General features: G+C 35.7%; 1 protein-coding gene across 3 annotated transcripts in view; it reads right to left on the reverse strand.

Moving 5' to 3' along the window:
• Nucleotides 1-27,672, reverse strand: part of Pde1c (phosphodiesterase 1C) — a 511,610-nt gene that overhangs the window by 144,978 nt on the left and 338,960 nt on the right. The gene's annotated exons all lie outside the window — the stretch shown is intronic.

Below are 27,672 nucleotides of genomic sequence, written 5' to 3' on the forward strand. Positions count from 1 at the left end.
TCCAGTTAATGTCCCCATTGACTGCATCAACCTGTATTCCTCATAGGATCTTTGGGGTTGTCAGCCATAAACAATGCACTCCTGGGAGTGTCATGGTTTTATGTGATCACAAATATGATGTCATATGCCCTTCCTGCTGGCAGTAGGCCATCGTGAATTTTAAATATTAAGATTTCTGATTTATTTTTCATTTATGTATGATGTGTCAAAATGCATTCTACTGTCATGTATGGCTAATTAGAATAAAAAAAGAAAGAAAAAAGATTTCTGATTTATTGAGTTTAATTATCCCACCATGCTTATGTAAAAATGAAGGTGGCACCGTGGTGAGGCTTAACCAGAAGTGATTTCTCAGTTTTAACAATTTTCATTTCTCTTTCTTATGAGCTCTTTCCCTGTTTTCTTGAACCATATCAAAAAGATACTGCATCTCTCATTAGCATAGTGCTGAGGTTATTGAGGTCATAGTTACACATCTCAGTCTCTGCTTCTTGGAAAGGTATCTGTTAAGTCCTGCTAGGTGACTGGCAATAATCAGTAGGGAGAATAAAGGTACACATGCTTTATGTTTTGCATACAAATGCAGAACTTCTATAACCACACAACTTTATAGTTGTGATCACAAAAGCAATTTCTCTTTTAATTTTTCTTGCTGTTCATGCAAGAATATTCTAAATCTCTAAGCTTCTGAAGTGTCAGAAGTAGAGATAGTCTAGTAAAGATGTCGTAGTAATGTTTTATCCATTTACTATGTATTAATTTTTCCTTATGTATACAAAGGTGACTTATTTGTTCAGCTCAGTGACATGACAGCTAAAAGCCATTCATTAGCAAAAGGAGAAGAACTCCAATGTTTTTTATTTTATATTGAGTTGAATGGTTGACTTGAATAATTTTCTACATACAAACCACAAATTTCTTGAAGATTCTTCATAATTGCCTTATAAAAGAATTTATACATCATACATATTTAATTTGACATTCAGCTATAGTATCCAAAAGTTGGTTAATTTCCTTATGAGCACCATAATGGAAACACTGAAAAATGAATTTGAGAACAATTAAAAAAAATCAAGTTATCAGGTTCTGTTACATTATTAGTGTATCTTGCTTAAGTTTCTGTTCATTACTTTATATCCACCCAATTATATAAAGCAAAATTGGAGGAAAAAAATAAAAATTAAAAAAATCATAGTGAACTAGTAATTTAATGACTTTTTAAAAATGACAAGTAATACATGTTTCAAAACAATAGGATTTTTAAAAAATATTTATTTTAGTTGTAGGTGTACATAATGACATTTACGTTATTTTCATGTGGTGCCGAGGACTGAACCCAGAGCCTCACATGTGCTAGGCAAGCGCTTTACCACTGAGCCACAATCCCAGCCCCAATAATAGGATCTGATTTAATAAACAACCACTAAAAGATTCCATTAAAGACTGGTTCATAGCAAAGACATTCTCTAGAAAAGATAGGATGTAGGGGGAAATGGTTAGAAAGTGTAGTTAATGAAATAAGAATGGAGATATAAGACAGAGGTTATATAAAAATTTTATTACTTTTAGTTTGTGGAAAGTTCCAGTAACATTAAAATTATTAAGAAAAATAATACATTCAATATAGCAAGCAAAATTATATCTAGAAACAAACACAAGCATAAATACTCTGATTCCTGTGAAGAAAACTATGCAATTCTACTCAGGGGTCTAAAATGAATAAAATAACATTCCTGAATGGGAAAGATTATTGTTTTAAAAATATCACATTTTCCTTAAATTATACATTATGAACTTGTGGTAGAATTTGAGAGTTTATTAAACAATGATTAAGCTTTCAAAAGTAGGAAATTTCAAACAAAAAAGAATTAAAAAGAAAAACAATTTCTTTTCTTGCCCCACTAGACATAAAATATAAAATTTGAAATAAAAACAGTGTAACACTATTGTCAATACAGAAAAAAGCAGTTTGATGCAATGAATAAAATTTACATGAAAAAATACTAAGTCATATAGTAGGACTTGCATATGATAAATTTATGCCATAGTAGTGAAAGTGTAATTAAACAAATAGTGTATAACGAACTCATTAAGCAGTTGTAAAAAGAATATGACCTCTGCATTTATCACACCTTTACATCAGAATATTTCCCAAGTGGATTAATGATATAAATGTAAAAACAAATGGACCCATGTAAATACTCAAAATAGATGTATAGTGCATATTTGTATAATTTGGGAGTAACTTGAGGCTTCCCTAAGAAAAGCATCAAAGGAATAGATTAAAACTTATTAATGCAAGAGATTTAAAATTGTCTAATGAAATTAGAAAAAAATTCTACTTTTAATGTGTCATAATAAAAGATAAATTCTAAAAGATTTTTATGTCAATAAAACACTTATGATGGAAAAAATGCAAAAATATTAGTAAAACCAATTCACAAAGAAAGAATTGTAAATGTCAAGTAACCCTCAAAAAATTGATGGACTGGGCTGGGGATGTGGCTTAAGCGGTAATGTGCTCGCCTGGCATGCGCATGGCGCTGAGTTCGATCCTCAGTACCACATAAAAATAAAATAAAGATGTTGTGTCCTCCAAAAACTGAAAAATAAATATTAAAAAATTCTCTCTCTCCCTCTCTCTCTCTCTCTCTTTAAAAAAAAATGATGGACTGCCAGGCATGGTGGTACACACCTGTGATCCCAGTGACTCAGAAGGCTAAGGCAGGAGGATTATAAATATGAAGTCAGCTTCAGCAATTCAGTGAGACCCTCAGCAACTTATCAAGACCTTGTCTCAAAATAAAAGATTAAAAGTGTTAGGGATAGAGGTCAGTGGTAAAGTGCTCATGGGTTCAATCCCCAGTACCAAATACACACACACTTTTGTAGTACCTCACAGTGATTAGCAGGAGAATAATGATAATTAAAACCTGCTTAGTCCATATTTAAGTGTCGGGACACATTGGATTTACACTTTTTTAAAAAGTGGCTCGAGATATGATATCTCTATTCAGGAAAATCTGATAAATCTATAAAACTAACAACTGTCATAGAACCCTAAACTTAAGAGAAATTATCTTTAATTATATAGAGATTTTTCGCCTTCAGTGATTTGCTTGCAAATTATGTGTTATTAGAGCAATGCCTCCAAAATCTGGATTCACTGTTCTCCACAATGAGAAAAGCTAAAATCTCCCATTGGGATCTATTTGAACCCATTTTCCTAAATGTCTTTCGAATGATTTGAACAATGACAAGCTACTTATGAGTTGACTAAGGTATAATTAAAATTATCAGTCTGCTAAAGTTGTTTCTCTTTGCTTTTTCATTTTATTCTGTGTTTATCTCCAGTGCCGATCAAACCAAGAGTTAAAATGGTTTATCTTCCTAATGCCCAGTTCAATATCAATCCAGGTTGGATTCAGCTTCCATCTGGGTTGATGTAAAGCTAGAGTGACAAGCATTTCCCCAAAGACTACATGTACAGCCCTCTAGGTTATTGTGCACTCAGAAGGTTGCTCATGAAGCTAAGAAAATCTTCACTCTGTCTGAATTTTCTAATGAGCCCAATTCACCACTTTACTTATGCAGGTGAAATTTTAAGGAGGAAAACCAAGTGGGCAGGTCAGAAGAAGTTTAAGAGGGAAATGACCACTACCTATCTTCTCTCAATCATATTTATTTCTACAATAGAGGTAGTCAAAGAAGAACTGATTATTAAATAAGCATTAATGGTAGCCCTTTGATTGAAGCTTTAAATATAATTTCCGAAACATCCTGTGAGCAGTGGTAAAACATGATTAGATTGTAATAATAAATAAGTTGGGCCAAATGTTTTCCTGTCTGAGTTAGGCTGCTATCTTTGGAGAAATATCCCTTAAAGAAACATTTTTACAATCCCAGGCTCCTCACTTTGAAGCTTTGGCAAAAGAATGGACTATCATGATAATTTAAATTCTTAGTGATTGCATCATTTAAGGTCCGACGAGAGTAGATCATACTCAAAGGCTGACAGGCTATCCAATGAATATTAATCCGGGGACTGGTTTAAGAACCCGAACATCTGGTTTGAGCACCATTAACAATTTAATGGGATACTGATGTACCAAAAAAAAAAAAATCAGATCTTTAGAATTCTTTATTAATCGAATTGTTTTATCATTGATGTCCATATTTCTTTTAAAAAATCTTTTTGTTTTATAGCATATTTGTAAAGAAAGGATATCTCTCAATTCTAGTTACTAGCAGGATATAAATTACAATTTGTTCAAAAGTTTTGAACATTTGAACATTGTGTGTATCTTCACATATTTTTGTTTTCTATGAAAAGATTAATTTTAGCATTTTAAGGCAATTTCTTTGCAGTGTCCCACAATGCCAATATTTATAGAAGCTTTTACTTTTACAACAATGCATTTTCTTGAAAAAAAGCTTATTTTCATAAGAAATGGGATGGTTTCATTAAAAGAACACTATTCATTATTTTTCTCTTAATTCTAATTACTGATTACTTTCTTAAGAAACATCAGTGTAGTTTTTGCATTAATTACACATGATAGTATGAAAGGTTTCTTTGTTCAAAGGAAGAATGAGGTTGTAAAATTTCCTGATAAGCAACAGAAAACAAAACAAAACATTCTAATTTCAGAATTAAGACGTACTTGTTTGATGTTTCCAGAACTTGGTTTAGAGAGATCTTACTGGTTAAGAAAGATCTTATTATGCTGAACATATGGCAATGATAAGTATGTGTGCCTACCCATTTTATAGGTGATAAAAATCTTTCAAATTAATAAGTAATTATTTTATATAAAACATAATTTTAAAATACACGTTTTGTACTTATTCCCAAGTCACTTTCTCACAAACACCCATGTTTAACACCTTTAATCATCTCACTTACTCTTATACAACTCTTCCAATTTCTTCAGGCTCTTTTGAAGTGTTAATAACATAAGATTTTAATTAGTTCCTCTCTCTCAAATGTCAACTTCTCTTAATAATTGCCAAAGCTTGTTAACTTTTTGCATTACAAGAGAAGCTTACACTGGGACTATGGTCAATATGTGATTCTGCGTCTTCCCTTTGCTTTAATGATTTAGTTGTACAGTGAAATATAGTTTCTTAGTTTTGGTCTGAATATAGGAAGTTGTTTAGATCAGAAATTCCAATGTCCAAAGCTAAGGATCCTGCTGAATCCAACAGCATTTACTGGAGTCAAGCCCATAGGAGATACTCTATGAGGCAGAGAGAACAGAATACCAGAATCTTCACGTTGGGTGGGGAGATAGGCATCCATTCAGGCAACTAAGAGTGAAAGACAGAAGGTCAGCCCAAGAGTCTAGCATGTGACCTTTGGAGCACAAAGCCTTCCATTATAAAGCCTGGCTTCGAAATTCATTCGCTGGATTACATTGACATCTTTTTTTAAATTCCTATTATTGGGAGAATAAGAGCATCTACTTCTCAGATCTGGAGACGATTATATAAAATAACATATAGCCCAGTGCTTTTAAGCCTTCAGTAGATACAATGTATGCATACACCTGTGTACAAGATTTTGTGCCAGGTACTCTGATACCTATGTAAATAACTATGGTGCAAGGCAGAATGAAAAAGAAATTAAATGAAGAGAAAGAACAGGTCTTGTGAATAAGCCAACTACCTCCCAATATGTGGAGAGTCTGTGTGTGTGTGCTTCTTAACCCAGAGTCAGAAGTAATTGCAGAATGGTAAATTCTGAGCACACAGTTGAAGTAGATCATGAGTAAGGAAAGTAGCATCCATCCGAGACACAGTCTACAAACTTGTGGATGATTCTTTCTTCCCCACACATAGAGGCATCCATAGATAGGGTTGACTGCAACTCAACTTATTCTATATAGAGGCCAGCGCTGAGAAAAAATCAGTAGGCATCAACAAGTTTTTCATAAATTAGAACCTGTAAAATTTTACGGGAAGCAGGTGTTTGCATCCAGTCTATGGAACACGGGCCTAATGAAAAGGGTTCTATGAACTGCTGTGGGGTTGTTCTGCATATAAATGATGATGGGAATGTAATCATATGCCCCCACAAACTAGACTATGATAAGTCTCCAGTTGTTAGGATAATGCCACTTACACATTTATTTATAATTTTATATTCCTCCCTTTGATTTCATTCTTCATTGAAAGTTAATGTATTGCAGCTCATTGTCAGGCAATTTATTTTAGGTATGAAAAGTAATCTAACAAAAAAAATAATAAAGTCTGTGAATGTGACAAATATCCCAAAGATATAAGCAGATTTATTTATACATAGCTGGAAAATGTGTCTCTCCTATGCAGGCATTCATAAAGTGAGCTAGCTTCTCTGTGCAGAAGTTTTTTTGGAAATGTACTTGCACAAAGTCATTTACTTTCAATGTCAGAAATCACCTTGGAACAGGTGAAATTACTTGTACAAATCAAGAAGTATTTATGTGGCCCCGAATAACTGAAAATAAAGCCTTGCAGAAGAAATGGATAAGCATGCTAGAAAAAGCAGAACGAGGAGGGAGAAATATGCAAAATGCTAATAATCTGAAAAGATGCAGAGAAATGCTATTGGCCAGAGACTATGTCTGATGCTGTTAGTTATGCATTTTTAGTTTATAAACTGAATTAATTAATTACTCCAAAAGTGGGTCCATTTTCCCCATTTTATTGATTTTATCAACTGTTACAATGTTTTATGGATGCAGCCCAAATAATATAATCATGTGAAAATACTATTTGATATGTAACAGTGGACTGAAATACTATGGCCATTACACATCAGTAAAAATGTACAGCTTACATCAGACTTCTTCCAAACATTACTGTGATGGTCTGTTTGATGTGTCAGCTTGGCGAGGCTACAGTCCCCACTGATTCAACAAATGCTAATCTGGGTGTCCGTGTGAAGGTGTTTTAGATGTGATTAAAGTTCATAATCAGCTGACTTTAAATAAAGATGTCTGTTCTAGACAGTCTGGGTGGACCACTTGAAAGATCTTGAAAGCAAAACTGAGGCTTCCCTGAAAAATTCTGCATATGGACAGCAGCTTCAACCTTGCCTGAGAGTTACAGGGTATCCTTCCTGATAGCCTCTCCTGCAAATTTCAGAATTGGCTCTCCAGACCCCACAACTGAGTACGACTGGTTTTTTCAACTACTCTATTAATGCATATCCTACTAGCTCTGCTTCTCTAGCTGAACCCTGACATAATTATTCTTGCAATTTGACATGACAAAACACTGTGGTTACTATGGTTAGTTTATCAGCTTCTACTCAATGAACATACAGAGTTTAGAAGCAATTCAAAACTTAGCACCAGCTAGGACTTCCTGCCACTATTTGAATGAAATTTGAATTTTTTAAATAATGAGAAACATTGTGGCTGGGGATAGAGTTTAGTGGTAAAGTGCTTGCCTCACACACACAAGGTTCTGGGTTTAATCCCCAGCACTATAAAAAACAAAATAAAAAAGATACAGATGTGTGGATCTTTTTTTTTCGTAAGAAAGAGAGATAATTTTTTAATATTTTACTTTTTAGTTTTTGGTGGACATATCATCTTTATTTTATTTGTATGTGGTGCTGAGGATTGAACCCAGTGCCCTGCGCATGCAGGGTGAGCATGCTGCCTTGAGCCACATTCCCAGTCCAGATGTGTGGATCTTTAATAAAGACCCTGAACTTTTGCTCATTTTTATCCCACATTGTCAGTACTCAACAAATGTCTTAAAAATGAGTAAACGAATGAGGGGATGAATGAATGTGTTGGTTTGGCTGCCAGATTTCTGTTGTACTTTATCTTTCAGATTCATCATTGCCATGTTTGGTGTGCAAAACTTAGAAACAACACCACCTAATAACTGACAGGCTTTAATGCTTCAGAAGTATCATGTGAATTTCTAATTTTAAAGATAGTAATTTGCACCCTCAAATTTTTTAATTCTCTCACCCAGAATTCCATTGGAATAACTGCTGAAATATAAAAATATGGTTATCACTGTGAGAAATGAGAAAATGAGCCAGGCCAAGATAACTTCTTCCACGTGTGGCCTGAGTCCTTGCAGCTGGTTACTGAAGAATCAGCATCTAGTTATAACTAGGTAAGGAGATGGTCTGGGCCATGATGGCTATCTCTATACACTGCTGGCCAGTGATCTGGATCACTGTAAGAGAACAACATGGCTCCCTGGATGTCCTCTAACATCACAAACAGGTCACAGAACTCTAATAAGACTCCATGCCCTCACTAAGGAAATAACTCTTATTACATCTTTGACCTCAAATGCCTGAATCCTCTCTAGTTTCATACCCCAGTTCTTCCTTTACTCCACTGGAGCTGGTAACCAGGATCCAGATGTGTGCACTGTTTCACATAAAGCCAAGGGGACACTGACTTCTACAGGTTCATTAACACGAAAGAGGGAACTTGACAAGGAAGAAGAAGTAAATGAAAACTCCATTCTTCCTCCCCGTTGAAGGGGAATATATATACTTTCATTTTGTCCTTCCAGACTTTATAAAATAGGTCATATCAATTATCCATCTAATACCCATTAGCAGATGATGTTATGATGTATTAATATTTTAACTTTTCATTGTCATTTTATTTTTTGACTGAAAAATAATATTGGTACATATGTATGAGATAAAATGTGATGTTTTGAATCATGTATATGATGGGTAGTGGTAAACTCAGGGTACTGAGCCTATCCATCACCTTTAACATTTATCAATTCTTTATGGTGAGTACATTCAAGTTCCTCTCTTGTACTTTGAGATATGTAATACATTCTTGTTAATTATATTCACCCTTCTCTGCCACAGAATTTCAGAACTTATTCCTGCTACTTTTAATAAAAGTTAAATCCATTGGTTCCAGGGAGTAAAAAGTTATTGTCAGAGGTAGAAATGAATGCCAGCAGGCCAAAAGATATCTATGTACAGCTCACCACAATCAGTAAGGAGGATTAAAATCAGTAAAATACCTTAATTCTGAAAAAATAGATGAGAAAAGAATAATTCTACCTCAAATCAAGTTAATCTTATGATCTCACAGTCTTATTGCTGTGCAGTTATTACCATAAGTATTTAGAGTATTTGGACTTAATACATGAATGACTTTTCATTTGGACAAAAACCACATAATTTTTAAGTGAAATTTACTTTGGAAGAGAAAGTACTGTTTTCATATCATGGTTCATTAAAACACAGATAATTTAAAAAATTGTTTTGGCCTGTGGGAGAGGGAGTTAGTTCCCTGTCAAATAGCAGGATGCATGTCAGAGGACTGTTTCTAAGGACAAGAGCTAGTTCGCTAAAACTCATATGAAAAATTAAGTTATTCCTCACACCAAAATGTGTTTAACAGGTTATAACTAAAAAAAAAAAAAATGTGTTTCACAAATCAGTCCTGTCAAACAAAATCATGGTGAGCCATTGTTTGGGACCGAGTTCCTGTATTAGGCCCCAGTGAACTAGAACAAAATGGAGTCACTCATGCTAAATGCCACATCATCAAACTGGAACTTTAAGAAAGCAGATAGGATCCCCAAACAGATTCTAATCCACCTGAATCAGAGTTAGAAGAAAGTTCCCTCTGCTTTAACCTTTACTTAACAGTAACCTGAAGTCATTTCATGTTAACTGATATTTTTTCTGTTGTTCTGTTTTGTTGTTCCCACATTAAAAAGCTCACTATTCTGCTGTTATCCAGTGGACACTCTCTTTTTATTTTGTAGAATGTAAGCTGCGTTACTGTGACCAAAATACCTGGCAAGAACAATTTAGAGAAAGAAAAGTTTATTTTGGCTCATGGTTTCAGAGGTTCAGTTCATGGTCAGCTGACTTCACCGATTCTGGCCTGAAGTGAGGCAGAACATAATGGCTGAAGGGTATGGAGGAGAAAGTTGCTCACTGCATGGCAGCCAGGACGCAGAGAAAGAATGCAAGGAGCCAGGAACAAAATATAACTCCCAAAGGCACACCTCCAGTAACCTACTTCCTCTAGCCATGCCTTACCTGACGACAGCTAATCACACAGTACAGTAGTCCTCTCAAATTATTAATCCACCCAGTGGATTAACCCACCAATTAGGTTATAGCTCTCATAATCTAACCATTTTACTTCTGAACAGTCCTGAACACTCCTAGAGTGACAGGAGCTTTGGGGAGATACCTCATATCCAAAACATAAAAAAAGTTTATTCTCCATTCTACAAAAATCTTATAGAATTTGTAGAATGAAATATAGAATGAAGTTATTTTGTAAATAAAATCAATCAAATAGAATTTGTAATTCATGAATCACAAACAAAAGAAATTAGATTGACAACTAAATTTGTTGTAACTTTGTCTTTTGACCATGCAGGTTGTGTAGCCCTCATTCAATAATCCAAAATAAAAAAGGCTTCAAAATCCAAAACTTTTTGAGCACCAACATGATGTCACAGTAGAAAATGCCATACCATGAAACTGTTTCAGATGCAAGATTATCAAAAATATTACTTTCAGGCTACACATATAAAGTATATATGAAGCACAAATGGATTTTTGTATTTGGATTTGGGTCCCATTCCCATATTAGTTCATTATTTATATGTGAACATTTCAAAAATATTTCAAAATCCATTGGAGAAAAGATAGCCTCTTCAACAAATGATGCTGGGGAAATCTAGATATCTATCTAGAGTAAAATGAAATTTAACCCCTATTTCTCATCCTGCACAAAAATCAACTCTAAGTGGGTAAAAGACCTAGGCTTAGACCAGAAACCCTGCACCTACTAGAAGAAAACGTAGGCCCAACACTCCAACATATTAGCATGGGAAGTGACTTCCTAAACAAGACTCCTAAAGCACAAGAAATAAAATCAGAAATTAATAAATGAGATGGCATCAAATTAAAAACCTTCTTCACAGCAAAGAAAACTGTCAAGAATGTGAAGAGAAAACCTACAAAAATGGGTGAAAATCTTTGCCACCTGCACCTTAGATAGGGTGTTAATTTCCAGGATATACAAAGAACACAAAATGCTTAACACCAAAAAATAAAAACAAAAAACAACAAATAACTCAATCAATAAATGGGCAAAGGAACTGAACCAGCCCTTATCAAAAGAAGAAATCCGGTCAACAAATACATGAAAACAAATGTTCAACATCTCTAGCAGTTAGAGAAATGCAAATTAAAACTACACTCCAGTCAGAATAGCAATTATCAAGAATACAAATAACTACAAATGTTGACGAGGATGTGGGGAGAAGGGAATGCTCATACATGCTGGTGGGACTGCAAATTTAGCACAACCCTCTGGAAAGCAGTATGGAGATTCCTCAAAAAAAAAAAAAATAGGACTAGAACCACTATTTGACCCAGTTGTCCTACTCCTCAGTATGTATCCAAAGGATTTAAAATCAGCATACTACAGTGACACAGCTATATCAATGTTCATAGCAACAAAATTCACAATAGCTAAGCTATTGAACCAACCTAGATGCCTACCCAACTGATGAATGCATAAAGAAATTATAGTATACATACACAATGGAGTATTACTCAGCCATAAAGAAGAATGACTTTATGACATTTGTCAGTAAAGGGATGGATCTGAAGAATATCATGCCAAACCACAAAAAAACAAAAAAAAATCAAACGTTTTTGCTGATATGTAGAAGCTAAAGCACAATAAAGGGGCAGGGGAAGGGTAAGAAGAGAAGATCAGTAGATTAAACAACGGGGATCAAAAGGAAGGGAGGGGAGATAGGAATAGAAAAGATAGTAGAATAAATCTATCAGTTTTCCTATGTACACATGAAATACCTAAGTGAACCCCACCATTGTGCCCACCCACAAGAATGGGGTCCTAATTATATAAAATTATATAAACATATGATACATCTTATCAAAGTAGATTCCACTGTCATGTACAATTGAGAAGAACCAATCAATAAAATTTTATAAATAGACAAAGTCTGGAAGTGTGTCTAGAAATCAAAATCCATCATAATGCTATTAAAAGAATGAGGATCAAAAAAAATAATTACTACTATGTTGAGGAAAATAATAATTCATTAAAAATAAGTGTCATTTATTATTTTTAAAAATCCAACCAAATTCAAAATCTGAAATACTTCTGTTCCCAAGCAATTTGAGTAAGGGATACTCAGCCTGTATTCAACTGCTGGCACATGTACTTGGACTCATTCCTTATCTTTTTGTACCCAGATGTCTGGATAGGACACATGTTTCACATCAACCTATAGTTTTGGTGGCCAGAAGACCCCAAGGATCAGGGGCTGAGATGTCTTCCCAGCTCTGTTGAATGCCATGTCAGTCTGGGGACACCAGACTCCATCTCAGCTTTCTCCCTTGAGAAGGAGTCACTGTAAGTAATTACAAGTAATTATCATCAAAAGGGGAAAATGTACACATTTGCAGCTACACTATGTCTCACATTATTTACAGTTTGAAATTGCTGAGTCTACTTTCACTTTAGTTCACTGTATGATGCATAGTCAGTCACCTAGATTTTCAATAAATTTTTTTTCAATGAAATTTCAACACTGCTAAAAAGAAAAGCAATCCCCAGGGTACTAGTGAATGCTTTGTCACAGTTGTGTCTGAATCCATTTTATTAGGGAGTGAACTAAGAAAAATGCCATAAACAATCAATCGTGGCCAGTTTGGATCAGACGTCAGGAAGGAGGTCTACAGCAACATTCAACATGGGGCCAGAAAGACAAGGCACAAACCTGCAGTGAAAAGGCACAAACTACACGGCAAGGTGAAACCAGAGATATCTAGGATGAACAGGGAAACAGCAAACAAGAGGCATTTTGGTCTGAGGGGCAACTGAAGGGTTGATTTGAGGTTTAAAGGCAAGTCACGTGATCAACGCTGGGATCTGTGTTTTGGGACCTGGACAAGAGCAGTCTGGAGAAAAGGGATAGCGTTGGCATACTCTTCCAAGAACCAAGGCAAGCTGGTATCCATCCTTTCAGAGTTCCTCAATCTTAGCCTCATAAAAGCAGGTCAGCTATGGATATAGAGCAGCATTTGTGTGTGGGTTTGCCATGTCTGTTCTTTTTTTTTATTATTATTGGTTGTTCAAAACATTACAAAGCTCATGATATATCATCTTTCATACATTTGATTCAAGTGAGTTATGAACTCCCATTTTTACCTCAAATACAAATTGCAGAATCACATCAGTTACACATTCACATTTTTACGTAATGCCATATTAGTGACTGTTGTATTCTGCTGCCTTATATATCTTGAGCACAAAGAACAAAGCTTTTCAGAGAGAACCTACACAGTCCACTTCATAAATTTCTCTTCAGCTTGCTACCTTCCACACACATCTCAGGGTTGTGTGCCAGTTAAATCCATAGCAGTTACATTTTTAAACCAGTAATTATCCTTATTCTGCTCACTGACACTCCATACAGTTAGTCTGGTTTAGGTCCAAGGAAAGGAAGGAAGGAAGGAAGGAAGGAAGGAAGGAAGGAAGGAAGGAAGGAAGGAAGGAAGGAAGGAAAATCTATACTAGCTAAAATAAATTCACATAAACATAACAGACTGGCTCAAAGATGACTCAAATGATTTTGAATTTCAATATGACTTATAGGTCAGATTCAAAGTTAGACCTACACCAAATATGAATGAATTACACATACATTTCAAAAACAACTGAAAAAGAAGTAAAAGGTCAAGTTCTTCATTAAAACACAGTTTACTTTAGAGAAGGCAGAGATTATCATAGAAAATCCCTATCCTAACAAGACAAATATAATAGTTTGGATAACATGTGTAAAAGCAAACACAGGCTGGAAGGAGATTTTTATGCCAAGGAGTAAAGGGACGAATTCAGCAATTCTACATCCAACTTTATCCATCTACACTCAAATTTCAACATACCTTGTTTTTCTATTAGTTTATTAAGTGATACTTAAAATATGATAATATGAAGAATCAAGTGAAAGTAAATATGAGAGCTAAGATAATACCTCTCATTTTATTGTAGTCAACTTACTCTAAATATGTTATTTAAGCAAGGCCAGGAGGACTGGTCAAATTGATTCCTCTTTTCCTATTATCAATACCCTTTCAATCATCACAAAAGTTGAATATCAAGCTACCAAATACATAAATAAGACACTGGCACAAGGACAACTTTGGTAAGATACTTATGACCTATAGTCAAATACAACTTATGGTTATCTTGAGGTTTTTTTTTTTTTTAATGTTGCCTTTAGCATTTATAAGAGGAAAAAAATGCTATCCAGTTGAGAAGTAGAAGACTCTAGTTTAGTTATGAAAGACATCACTATCCTCTAAAGCTATGAAAGAGTTTGCTCAAAAATAAATCCACAATTGGGGGGCACTAAGCAACTCAGTGAGACCCTGTCTCTAATTAAAATACAAAATAGGGCTGATGTGGCTCAGTGGTCCAGTGCCTCTGAGTTCAATCCCTGGTAACTAATATACATACATACATACATACATACATACATAAAACAAATCTATTATCACTGAAGATAATGTGGCAAGAGTATCTGTTTGCCCTCTCACTATATATCTCCAGTTCACTTAGCTGTAGCTTCTCAGTCTCACCAAGATAAGGTCTCTGAAAATGGTGGCCATTGCTGACATAGAGCAGGCACACTGCTCATTCACTCATCACTTATTCCACCATCCTTCTGGAACCAACCCATTTGTTACCTGGAATGGAGGATAAGGTGACACAAGTATCTAATAAAAAGTTATTCTTACTGCTGTACAGACTCTGATCTATGGGCTTGAAGCCTATATCCTTTAAAAATACACTTTTTCACACAATGAGGATTCAGAGTTTACAGTCCAACCTCAGCCACAAAAGTCCAACTGAAATCCTCAACAGCCCCAGACCCAGACTTGGCCTTGCTCTTCAGTGTTTCAGACATTCAAGATTCAGCTTCTAAGTTACAATCCTTCCAAATGGGTCTTGGTTGGGTATTTTCTATATCTTCATAAAAATTCCTTCCTGTCCAGAAGGCCTGCTGCCTGCCACCAAATTATCTCACCATAAAAATCTACCCCACTTCTAGTTTAAATAATTATGTAATTAGCCTAGACCAATGCTACTTAAGCATTTTCTAGATTAAGGATTTCTCCATGTACTTCACCTTCCACTGAATCCAAAGAATTTTTCTCTTGGTTTACTTGGCCTTAAATGTCTACATTAGAAAGGAATAATATTAGATCTAACCAAATTATATATATTTATATATATATATATATATATATATATGCATATCATATATGTATATATATATATACACACACACATATGTATGTATATATGTGTGTGCATGTGTGTGTGTATGAAACTTTCAACACTGCCCAATACATAACACATGATATGTAAGTGTTATTGTTAGTACTTGTACAAAAAGTCTTTTCTTCCCATCTTAGGTTTATGGCTGAGGCCCTTATATCAAAAGACAGATTAATCCCACAGATGTATTTAGGTTTTATGGGATATGGGAGACTTCGGAAATGAAAATCTAAAGAAATAGCAAATATATGTATCGTTTTTGCGTAGATGTGAAGCGCCAGCAGTCATGAGGAAGATGACTGGATGAGGTATAAGCTAATAGTTATAAACTGGTAGAAAGTTAGCAAGGCCATTTGTTTAATTTCTTTTCTGTGACCCTATGTCTTCAGAAATAAGGATGTCCCTTTCCTCCAGGTAAAGGAAGGGCACCCCTGGAATGAGGGTGTCTTGAGCTGCTTCCCAGGGAGAAGACTGGGAGAAAGACAAAGAACAACCTTCCTGAGTCTGGTGCTCCCTCGGATGCCAAGGTGCCATTATTTTGGGGTGGTATGTCCTAAATCCCATCATAGTATTACTACTCCAGTAAGGAAGCTGTAGGATCTCTAAGAATGAAATCTGTGTCTCAGGCTATGATTGTCTGAAATATTGAATAACTTGAAAAAGGATAAATGGAAATATTATGAGGACTATTACACAGCTCTAAAAAGTAAGACTTGTAAAGATCAAATTGCCTGCTTAGGGATATAAAATAACTAAAAAAGCCAGGAATTCAAGATAGTAATAAGCCATACTGCTGGTTCTATGGACTATTCTTTTATCATACTGCTCTCCTGAGGCAGAGAACCAATGTATTTACTCCGACTCCGTGTTACATTATGTAAATTAACTTCTCCTTGGGCAGAGTCAGGGTATGGAGTAGTAGCTTTGGCATTGTTTATTCATTCCTATATTTATGAACCAGCCCTAAGTGCAGAGAAACTACCGTGAATAAAACAGATGAAAAGCATCCCCGTATGGAGCTTACATTTGTGAGAAATAGACAATATTTAAAATATTATTTTATATTAAATTGGGATCATTGTGAAGCACACTGTTGAAAGGCTGTTCCATCATATTCTTAAAATGATAGTTTACCTCCTGCCCCCATTTTTTATACCTCTTTCTGAAGGCTCTGGGACAATTTCTCCAACACATGATTGACAAAGGGGAGTACATAGATTTGATGCTGAGAATAATATGACATTACTACTTTGCTGCCAAGACTTGTGCAAAAATTATACCCTCCACCTTCTTCTTCAGGAAGAATCCCCTTACCAGGTAGAGAGAATAATTTACGTGGCCCCAGGAAGGTTCAGCAGATCAAAGTGGGGTGGCACCCTGGATGGGAAAGGCATCACTCTGTCCAGGGAGAGAGGTGCCTGTGGACACCTAAGTGACTCCAATTCTGACAAGCTTTCCATCTCAAGTAAATCCATAAGATAAACAGAGAGTTAATCTTGGTAAGGATTGGTCTCCTTTTGCAGATAGAAGATATGTTAGGTCATGTGTGTTAAATTCCCAGGGATTATTTTAGAGAAAAAGATTTCTTAGAGCTGCCAATTGCATTTTTAGGTTTTTGAGGTTCCTTCAAGATTTTATGACCTTTCACCAACACAGCAATCACAGATGGGTTCCGTTCTTTAAATCAAATTAATGCCAACCTAAGTATAAATGAGTCAGACCTGAGAGTCTCTGAGCACTATGTTTCATTATGCTGCCAAAACCAACTCTTTGTAGACTTAATGTTCTGTGAATACACTGTGAATAAGCCAGCTGGAGAAATAGTTCACATAATGACATTAATTGTCTTGAGATTGGGTTTGAATAAGTTGCTTTAACATAGAGCAACTGAATGAGAAAAAAAAAAACTAACAAGAGACACTGAATAACCCTAGAAATCAATCAATATGCTTTTTCCCTAAAATTACTATATTAAACTTGCATTAAGAACCTGGCAAGCTATTGATCCACAATTCACAGTTCTTTAGATTCCTTCCAAATAGCCACATTCTTCAGTAGGATAATTCTCTTCAATCATGATGTTTGGTAATCAACTTGCCTTACAAATTACCTGTTAAAAATATCTGTACCTTTGCTTCAGGAAAAATCTTATATGAGAAATGATACATTGAATAGTTTAGACTGAAATCACTTTCCTGATTTAAAACCTATGCAAATAATGATGCTCTAAGTAAATAATATCAAATGCTGCCCACAACCCCATATATCAAATATTGTCAAAGCCATTTAGTATTGAAGCCATTTCCAATACTAAGCCACAAGAGGTTCATTAGAAGTCAAAGTGATTAGACTTTCTTAATTAGAATGTAGATTCATTCATTGATTTATCATATCAAATAGATCCATGGATAGCTACTTACCATGTTCTTTTTTTTTCTATTTCAGTGACAGATGTTAATATTTCATTAAATCCAGCTATTCATCCTATTTTCCTTTACATCCTAACCAACTGAAAATTCAAAGTCAAAGCTCAATACTAGCAATTGTTAATCCTTCTCATAAGCTTGAATTCTTCTCCCCACTTATTTTATTAAAATCTATGTGTCCTCAACTGAGTTTTTGTGAGAAGTGTGAATAACTCCAAGAATCAAAGTCACTTGGAAACACTCATTCAAAGCCTGAAACAAACTCCAGCTACAGAAAAATAAGTGTCCAAATGCTGCACAAGATAAATTGGACCTCATCTGGCATCTACTCTTCCTTCCAGTGCACATTTTGGAACTGCCAACGCTAGAAAATATAAAGTATATTTTCTATATTCTCATGTAACCAATGTTCTAGATATGATTTTGTTTCCTCTGAGAAGATGGTTCTTGCAGAAGACTTGAATTCGAAACTGAGTTAGGAAGTGACAGCAGCAATCACACCTACTGCTGGCATAAATGTGCCAGGCACAGTAAGTTCTTAAAGTTACCATCCAGACAGCAGTTTTCTTATCTCTAGATAGTAACTCATGCTTTTTCCCTAAAATTGGGACACTGGCTTCCTGATTCTTCACCTTGAATGTGGCAAGGGAAACATTCTCTTGACATTCGTTTGTGTAGTATCTCAGGAGCCATTCTGGAAGAAAGCCTCCCAATCTTCCAACAATTTTGTAAACATTTAGCTCTTCCTATTAAATCCTCTTCTGCCTAAAATAACTACAGGGTTTTCTACTGCCTGCAACTTAATTCTAGCTTATATGTGGAGGACAGAGGGAAGTTGATAGAGTATCGCTCATTTGACAACAAACACCAAGCTTTAATCAAGAAAATAAGGTAGAATTGCACATCTCTTTTTAAATGAACTGCTTACACTCAATTTCATGTAATGCTACTGCTACTCTTATTAATAATAACAACTATTTCTTAAGCATGATCACATCACATAGTTTCCATTATGAATAATGATAATGCATATTATAATTATTTCTAGGGCATTTATTTTGCATCAGGGGTTATATTAAGTATTTTAAGTATTTATCTTATTTAATCCCACAACTATCTGAGATACATATTATTGATACTATTCTATAGATGAGAAAATTAGAGTTAAGAGAGGTTGAAAAAAGTTTCTAAGCCTGAAGAGCTGATAGGTGGTAGAGCTATAATCCAAATCATGTTAGCCCCCTGAGCTTGCCTCTTAAACTCTATTAAACCACCTCTCTGTGCTTATGCAAGTCAATGACATGAATAGTAAAAAGGGAATCTGCTTTGATAATACTTAACTTTTCTTTAAATGCTTTTTTAGTGTGATTTCTTTGGCCACTCTTAGAAATAATTCAGATTATTTGAGGTAGATTCTATTTAACAATCCTAAGGAAATGCTCTGGAGGCATCAATGGAATTGAACTATTAAAATATAAAATCTCATTGACCCAAGCCAGCATGTGCTCTAAAATTAGAGCCAGAATTTGCTTATAATTTAATAGCCTTTTCCCTCCCAATGTTTGCATAGTGATACAGCTTTTACAGAATTTTAATCCTGAATTTATATTTCAGAAATGTCAATCTGGAGGCTGCAATCCTACTAACTTTTCTGGCACCCTATAATTCTAGGCTGCCAGAAAAGTTAGTAGGATTGCAGTAGAATTTAAGCAGCAATTTCAGAGGTAAATGTATCCCCAAAACTTTAATCTCTGCGCAAGCCATCATAAAACTTCCCTGGCATCTCTTTCTCTTACACTTAACCAAATTACATTTGGGTGTTTGAAACAAATGAGGATCTAACAAAGCAATTTGGGTTGACAAAATGTACGAATTGCCTCCTATTTATGGAACACTTAAAATTCTATAGGCTGACAGCTATGCTTAGAGGAACCATTGAAAAATCAAATAAAAGAACCCAGGGGGTTATAGGAAAAGAAAAAAAGGGAGATGTTAGTCTTCAAAATAAAAGTGTAGAGTCAAGAATGAGTTTTATGAGAAAACAATCCTCACTACAAAAGTCTTGGAAATATTATAAAGAACAACACAGTTTATAATGACTCTTGGGAAAGGGATCCACTCCCAGAACTGCAAGCCTCTATCCCTCTTTCTCTCTTTCTGTGGCTATCTCTACAATAAAAAGATTTCTGTCAGCTTCAGTGTATTTTCATCAGATTTTTAAAGTATACATTTGGGAAGTTAGTTGACCACACATAGATCAGTGGTGTATGCTGAATCAACCTGGGTGCGGGGGTGGGTACTCCAAGCAGCTGATGCTGAAGCACTATAGGGAGGTCTCCAAGCAGAGAGAACACACACAGGCTTTAAACACAGAGGCTTTAAAGGAGAGCTCTCGTGTCAGTACTTCCAATGGGAGATGCTTTAAATTGCCCTTTTGATTTTAGACTGGGCTACTCCTCACTTGGCCCCACATTATGATTCAGGCACAGTGGTTTTCCAATGGCTGCATGTAAGACTGATTTGAACAGCTTTTAAAGACTGTGGATGCCTAGGCCCCAGCTACACTAGATAAACTGAAATCTAAAGGGTGGGATGGAAGATTGGGGACCCAAGACAACTGCATTTTAAAAAGCTCTCCAAGTGATTCTAAGGTGGGCTGGATACACTGGCTCTGGGTGAGTAACAGAGCCAAGATTCATTTAATGATGGTTGATGATTGTCTCCCTGAATAAGGGAGGAGGCCAGTTAGCATGATATAAAATTAACATGACACTTTGCTTATGAATATTGAAAATATTTTATGTCACCTATATGTCTGCGTCTCACATTATACTTGCAGAAACCTACAGGACACCAGAATTTGGTCTCAGCAAAAAGGCAAGGTATAGCCAAGTCCAGTGCTTATAATAAGGTCCCCTCCCAACAGATGTAATAGTCTTGACTCCTAAGGTGAACATTTTCCCTACTAAACAGGGTCTCATTACTATAGAATTCCAGTCGAAAGACAATAGAAACCTGAGTTTTTAAATCCAGATGTAGGGGGTTTCCATCATCTTGGTTAGCACTATTTGTTTAGACTACTATAAATAGTCTCTGAAAATCAAATAGTAAAAGTTTAGACCTATCCTAATTTGTAGCAAAGCCGACAGAAGATTCCTCTTAGCTGACTAGCATTTCCCATTCCTTCCATGTGATCAGCTTTGGATTCCAACACAAAGCACTTGCTTGTTGCCTAGAGACATCATGATTGATGCTGATAAAGCCCCACCTATGTATAGAGATTCCTTAGAAAACTTGGAATGGAACCATCATTTGACCTAGCTATACCTCTCCTTGGTTTATACCCAAAGAACTTAAAAACAGCATACTACAGGGACACAGCCACATCAGTGTTTATAGCAGCTCAATTCACAACAGCTAAACTGTTGAACCAACCTAGATGCCCTTCAATAGATGAATAAATAAAGAAACTGTGGTACATATACATGATAGAATAGTACTCAGCATTAAAAGAGAATAAAATTATGGCATTTGCAGTAAATGGATGGAGTTGTAGAATATCATGCTAAGCGAAGTAAGCCAATCCCCAAAAACCAAAGCCTGAATATGCTCTCTCTGATAAGTGGATGCTGATCCATGATGGGGGTGTGGAAAGAATAGAGGAACTTTAATTGGGCAAAGGGGAGGGAGGGAAGGGGAGGGGAATGGGGCAGGAAATAAGGTGGAATGAAATGGACAGCATTATCCTAGGTACATGTATCACTCACATATGGTGCAATGCTACAGTGTGTGCAACCAGAGAAATGAAAAGTTGCGCTGCATTTGTATACACTGAATCAAAATGCATTCTGATGTCATATATAACTAATTAAAATAAATAAATAAATTTTTAAAAAGCCTCACCTAGCAGCATTTTAGACCATGCTGATCAACAAATCAATGAGAGCCACAACACCTAGTTAACTGCCCAGAACCTTTTCTATGAATGCCCTTATCCTCCCCTGATCCAGCAGCTGCCCCTGAGTTTATATTCAAACAAAGCTCAGAAGAAAGGCAATGTTTGACTGCTGTTTTCCCAATTCTAGGAGAGTGAGCCATGTTCTGTTCTTTTCTGGAGCCAATTGGACGGTCCAAAGCATTGCATTTTCCCCAGACAAAAAATATTGGTGTCTTATGGAGACAAGATGATCCTGTTATTAAAATACATTTTAGAACCTCAAAGAATGAAGTTCAAACAGGACCATCAGTAAAGAATGAGAAGAGCCTTAGGTTCCTAAAACTATTTTATATACCAACAGTATAATTATTGAAGTATAATTTATTCAAATTATATTTGCTAAGTCAGCTCATGTACACCCCACCCTAATGCTAAAGTATATTAAAGACAAAGACAGGAGAAGAATGAATGAGTGATATATCATAGATCTAACCAATCTTTGTGAGATGCAAAAAGAAAATGGAAATTAGGTGTTTGATCAACCCCAAGCAAACTATAGTAATCAATGAACTTTTGCTATTGCTTCTTTATTTACACAAAATTAGAACAGAGCAAAAAAAAGTCCTTAATTCAGATATGAATATAAAATTCCAAGTGTATGTCCCAATTTGTTAGATTTATAGAAATGAACAAATAGAAAAATTTCTTCCATATTCTCAAAGCACCTCTCTAAGAACAGATACTCTGGGGACCAGAGCTGAAAAATGCCTCTATCCATCAGTGGGGAGAATAGATAAATATTTAACTTGCTAAGTCCACAACTATTTATTGAGTATCTTATCATGTGTATGGTACTAGTTAAGGCACTGGTTCAGTTATATAATAAAATTCCCTCCACTCATCAAAGAGAATAAGAGAAAATTGTACAGAATGCTTAGAAAACACCAAAAATAAGAAAGAAAGAGAGAGAGAGAAGGAGGAGGAAGAAGAAGAGGAGGGGGAGAGTGGAGGAGGAAACTCAAGTATATAATATCCTTCATTTGTGTTTTTAGAACTTACTTACATTTATATTTGTACATACACATAATTATCTGGAAAATACTTGGCACAACACACAAGAAACCACTGACAAGTTCTAGGAGTGGTTGCCTCTGGGGCAGAAGGGAGACCCAATTCCCATCACAATGTTTGAAGTTTTTTTTTTTTTTTTTACCATGCACATCTGTTATTTTAATTAAAAACAAAATATTTAAGTTACAAGCACCATTTTCTAGAGTCAAAACATTATTTTCACTGGAAAGAAAGAATGATTTCAAAGAAACATGAGGAGTTTTGAAATAATGTTCAGATATTTTAAACCTGAGGACTATAAATTTTCAAATAAAATTGGTATTTAAAATAACTAGGGGTTTGGCAAACATGCAACTTGTGTCTGTCAGCACCCCATCACAATTTCCATATGTGCCTACAGGCATGCTCCATGCCAGTTTGTCTGCAGTTCCTCTCTCCCCCTGCTCACTCCAATTCACCTCCCCACAAAACCCATCATTTCTCTTTAACCTAACAGTAATGTAGCACACAAGTAGACCTGTTATTACACATTGCTATTTGCAAACAGAATATTATGCTGTATATTCATAGTGAATATATAGAATTATTTTTACCCCACCTAGATTCCTGTGCATACACACATGTAAGTATACAAACATATAAAGCCTGGCATTCATGTATTTTTCAACTGTATATCTTCCAATTTATTTTCTCTTTCAGTGAAGTCACTCACTGGCCTACAATATGGAATGTTTTGCTACTTACAGATTTATAAGGCTAATATTCAAGCCCACACATAACATTATCATGAGAATTAAATAAATTGAAGTATGTGAGAGCCCCTGACTCAGATCCTAGTACAAAGTAGTCACTTAAACAAATGTTTGTAGAATATAAGTGCCTTGTAAACAAATGTTGAAGATGAATAAAACCCTATAAACTTTTTAGAAACAAACTCTAAAAAAAAAAAAATGGGGCCATGTTGGAAAACCAAAAAATGTTATTAGTTTACTAGATGTTTTGTTCTTTGACTACAAAAAATACAACATTGCATCTTCAGTTTATTTCAACAATTATAACAGGAACAGAGACAAGAGCTCAAGTATTTGTTACTGGAAGTGACAATACAGTGAATGTTGAAATTGAAGAACAGCTCCTAATTCAATTTCCAAGAATTGAGAAGGTTTTTGATTTTTCAGCACTAAGTATCATATTAGAAGGAAGTTTCTATTAAAAGAGCAAGTTTTTATGCCAACCACAGCCAACAGGACCCATTATGTTAAACAAGTTTCTACCTGAAACACCTTTTCTGTATTGGACAGGATACTTAGAAAATATCAACCAAAGAATGAATTTCATTGTTTAAAGACACTTGACCATACACTACCAATTTCATCCTGTTTCATAATTATGTAAACTGAAGATAGTATGGAAATAGAGTTATTCTAAGAAGGTTAAATGCCACCACTTGGGTCTCTGCCAAGAGACTCCATATCCTTCTATCTTTTAGTTGCCACAACACTAAGACACGATCAAATGTAAGACTCCTCTGATTTAATAACTGCTTTTCAGAGTATTAAAAGAAATGCTACATTTGATATACATCCTGCTGTGAAAAGTACAACTTCAACAATGATTTGATGTTTTAAAATATACTTTCTAGAATCAAGAATTTATGTTAAAGATTTCTTAAGACTCTTAGTCTCAATTCATCAACATGTGATTGACAAGTATAATTCAGATGACATCATAACTAATGTATTCCTTGGCATTTATTGCATGTCACTTTTTTTTCCCTGTTTAAGATGCTTTGCATTGAAACTAGTCTATGTTCCTGGCACAGCTTGTTCCAAGTATAAACACTTGATGTAAAAATCTCCAATGAATTCAATTGGCACCACCAATAAAAAAGAAGTCACACTAGCTTAAGTATGGATGCCAGTCTGATTTATTTGTTTAAATCGTACAACTCTTCTTTCCTAGTAAGAACTCTCTGAAGTTACCTGATTTGTGGCATACGTGAGAAGGGCAATCTACTATTTTGCTACCATTCTCATAAAAGGCTGTGACAGAATTTTGACATACAGTCACTTGTACCCCTTAATGTTCTCATAGTGACTAGAGGTCAAGCATGCCTTCCATTCTTTAATGGGATTTCTGTGAGCCAGAAATAAAGTTTTTGTAAAGTTTGGCTCTACAAAAACTAAGGTCCTCAAATAGTGAATTAGCTTTCCAGTAATATGACAGTTTATTTGGGGGGGAGGGAATGAAAGGAAGTGAGTGATGAGACTGAATCAAGGGGTGCTACCCCATTGACATATTTTCCCAATCCTTCTTACTTTTTAATTTTGCGACAGGGTCTTGCTAAATTTCCTAGGCTGACCTCAAACTCTCAATCCTGCTTCAGCCTTCTGAGTTGCTGGATTGCAGTTGTGGGCTACTGCACTCAGCCCAATTTCATTTTTAAATTCAACCATAACATTGCATTTTTAAACTAAAGATCTCATTTATGCAATATACATGTATGGATAAAAACATCCAGTAAACAGATTTTTTTCTCCTCATATAACCTTCCTTTGTGACGAAAGCAACAAAAACTCAGATGCCTTCTTTGGTTTCAGCCAATGAATAAAACTATCACCTGCATGTGAGCCCACGATCCTTAATATGTCAAGATTGAAAGAGTGAAGGCATCTGAGTAGGTCGAAATCAAGAAGTTTCACATATTGACCCCAAATTCCTTAGTCTTATTGATATCAGCACGACTTATCTGACAGCCCTGGACCTTCTCCATTTCCTTAACAAATCAAGTCAGCTATTTCAACCCTGCCCTTTGCCCCAGTCCTGCACTTCAGTTCATTATAGACTTCCTCTCATTGACTCATTCTCCTCTAGCTCCTGCTTTTCATGCTGAACTTCATATCCCCAAAAGGAATACCTATAAATCAGCTCTCAGAAAAAATTGGAATCAGAAATGCTAAGGTCAGAGAGAGCTTCCAGTGAGCCACAGGCACATTCATGCATTTATTTATTCACCAGCACCCACTCCATGACAGGCCCAGCACTAGATCCTGAAGACAGACATAGTGACAAATAAGGCTCAGAACTTTGTCTGCAAGATGTTTAAAAATCTGGTCAGGGAGAATAAAATGAATAATTAAGATGCATTTGTTAAGATCAGTATGAATAAAGGGCTCACGCCACCCTTAACAAGAACAGACCACGCATACCCCTTCCAACTCACACCTCTACACACAAATTCAGGGCTAACATCAAATAGGAAATTAATTCTACCTGAAACACCTTTTCTGTATTTGACAGATAATAAGCAACATTCCAATCCTCGAAGCAGAAACAGAGATATTTCAAAACACTGAGCAGACACCTACTTGAGCTGTCCACCCAAGCACAGAGCAGACACCCATGACACTTGGAGGATATTCTACAGGAAAGCAAAGGCTATCTGAGCTCTGGCCACCCTGAAAATTTGGAAATGAGGTCCTAAGATGGCTCTGTCACTACACTGAGCACAACACTAAGAAGCAATAAGGCGGGCAAGTGGAGATGGCAGTGAAGAGGTACGTCCACTGACTGTGAGAAGGTGAAGGATGGAGAGAACATGATAATCAGTATTGTCTCCACCCCAGAGTCAAATCCATCACCCCTGGAACTGGCTAAGCTTCCTGTAGAAGACACCAGTATAAACTACAGTGTCCCCAAATTCATAGAGATTGTCAAAGATGACAAATGTCTTTTTGTCTAAGTTACAGAAGTTCTTTTGTCCAGTCCAGAAAGGGAACATCCCCTTTGCTTGTAATCTTCTCCTACAGTCACCACATCACCCGGCTTAAAGTCATTGTTCTTGGAACTGAATCATAAAGTATGTCTACACCTGTGATCTTTGGCAGATCCTCAGAGAATGCACATAATAATGTATGTACTCTAAATATGGAGTAACAAATATTTGACACCCTCTCAACACTCCCACCTCCCGTTAGTCAACTGTTCCTTCCTAACTGAGGCCTTTAAGATATTCAGAGAAAAGAACACTGGGCTAGAGGAGTTAGGGATCTAGTTCCAAATTTATCTCTACTGCTCTTTAGTCCCATGACCCAGGCATATCCCTAAACTTCTTGAGTCAGGGGTTCGCCATCTGTGATGTCATGATGAGAATATGTGAGTCTCTCAGAGCTCCTTATGCTGGTCAAATAAGATGATGTATGGAAATGTTTTAAAAATTGTTAATCACAATGAAGGAGTATTTCAAGTACTTTTATTTGATTCAATCATGCAATAAATAGTGTTGATCCCTTTTTTAAAACAGCAAAAATGCACAGAAGAAATAATAAATACTTCAAGCAACACTGTGAATCACATATCTACTTAAGAGGCTATATAGAGAGAAAAGAAAATCCAGAAAGATTTTCTTTTCACATTCACCTCTAAAGACAGTTGCTAAGCGTATTCCTAAAAATGGATCAAACAGCCCCATTTTTCCCTTTAAGAGCAGCATGAAGAAACCACATGGAAATCCTAGTATGCACCATAGATTCCAGAGTTTGTGGAGGCCTCATTTCTAAGCTCAGGAGGGAAATCATGAACATGAGCATCCTGCTCATGTCAACCTGAATCATGATTCCTCCAAGGTTCTTCAGAAAAAGTATCCACTCCAGAGTTATTAGCTCTCAACTTACCAAACTAGCTTATTACCATAGTCAATTCCCACATTAGTGAGTTGCCCCCATGGGTGCCTTTCTATAGTTATGCTCCTCAATATTTATGAAGTTGAAAAAATGTTTTCAAAGCCGTTGGAATTCCCAGAAAACATACATCCTAGAAATGTCATGAATTGAAATGAATCCAAAGCACATTAAGACGGATGTGTGTTCCCCTTTGTCTCATGTGTGATAAATGATGCTGC

The sequence above is a fragment of the Callospermophilus lateralis genome, chromosome 1 (genome assembly GCF_048772815.1).
Source record: "Callospermophilus lateralis isolate mCalLat2 chromosome 1, mCalLat2.hap1, whole genome shotgun sequence".
Taxonomy (NCBI): domain Eukaryota; kingdom Metazoa; phylum Chordata; class Mammalia; order Rodentia; family Sciuridae; genus Callospermophilus; species Callospermophilus lateralis.